The sequence below is a fragment of the Echinops telfairi genome, unplaced genomic scaffold (genome assembly GCF_000313985.2).
Source record: "Echinops telfairi isolate 266 unplaced genomic scaffold, ASM31398v2 ScPeMD7_2010;HRSCAF=2546, whole genome shotgun sequence".
In the NCBI taxonomy this organism is placed as follows: domain Eukaryota; kingdom Metazoa; phylum Chordata; class Mammalia; order Afrosoricida; family Tenrecidae; genus Echinops; species Echinops telfairi.
This window is the reverse complement of record NW_022105908.1, coordinates 17,157,657-17,159,211: the sequence shown is the minus strand read 5'-3', so window position 1 is coordinate 17,159,211 and position 1,555 is coordinate 17,157,657.

Sequence of the window (1,555 nt, the reverse complement as noted above, 5' to 3'; positions counted from 1 at the left end):
TTCCAGTTCCAAGGCTCTGGCTTTATCAGTGTAACTCCATGTGGCTTGTCAACAGGAATGTCTCACTGGGAGTTTGTGTGTATCTGCCTCCAGCAAGCTATTTACTATAGCACCTTCAAATGAGATCATCAAGCTGTGACCTGATTGACAGGCTAAACTCCACCCCTTTACTCTAGCAGTCTCAGGTTGGCACCGGATTATGTGACTACCACAATCAACTAAAGCAATTTTGCTATAGCACCCGTACCTTCAATGATCTATGCATGAGGGTGAGCATCAACCATGTCATTAGAACTAATTGGTCTTAGATTGGGGCCAGAATTAAGTGCAAGCCCAAAATCCATCCATACATCTACGGTTTATGTGTCTCTGGTTCAATTTAGATACATCATTATCATTTTATATTAAAGAACATTACGAATCACGCCCTTGGGCCATAAGGTATTCTATTGATAGTGTCATTAATTTAGCCAATGGTATAGAATTTAAAACACCACCGAGAAAAGGAAATTATACATGTATAGGCCAGCTATGAACCCCAATATATGAATTGCTGACTTGTACAGGTTAACCTCTTAAGTGACTGGACAAACAATGGGGTTGGTGATAGGGCAAAACTTTCAATAATATTCATTCACAACGGCAGAACTACACCTACCCAATTAATACATGCCATAATTAAGGGAGGAGGAGGGCATGAAAGTAGTAAGTATATGGTAATCCCGGGCCACCATTCATTGACCATCCAAAGCAACCAAAGTCCAAAACCACCAGTTCTGTTCCCTTGGGATGGCGCTGATCTGCGTCTCCTCACCCTGGGGAGTTTCAGCCCTTAGTCCAAGGGCTACAGGTGAGTTTGAGGTAAAGTTGAGCTCACTTAGTGGGGTTTCCACATCTAGTCCTACTGGTGGGGCCTATGGGGGATCTTGTGCACCTTGAAAGAACAGTCCAAAGACCCAGTAGTCTATAGCACATGGCCTGGTCCCCAAGAGCTGGATAGAAACTAGGTCAAAAGTGTCCAGGTAGGAGCACGTACTAGGCATATGCTCCCCTTAGGTTCTACGTAAGTATTGTTAAGTGGTCCCCTCCCCTCCACAATGGGAGGTTGCTCCTCCCCATTTTCCTACTAACAGAAATGTAAGCACCTTCAAGCAGCGTGTTAGTCTGGGTTGACTAGAGAAACAGATCCATAGATAAATCATTTTATTGGAGGCTTGTACAGCTCTTATCACAATCCATCTATCCATCCATTGTGTCAAGCACACTTGTGTATCTGTTGCCCTCATCATTCTCAAAACTTTCTTTCTACTTGAGCCCTTGGTATCAGCTCACTTTCCCGCTCCCCCACCCTCCCACCTTCATGAACCCTTCCTTGATAACATACTTTTTCATGTCTTACACTAACAGATGTCTCCCTTCACCTACTTTTCTGATCCCCCTGGGAGGAGGTGATATATAGATCATTGTGATTAGTTCCTCCTTTCTCCCCCCACCTGCCCCTTACCTTCATGGTATCACTACTCACACTATTGGTCCTGAGGGGTTTATCTGTCCT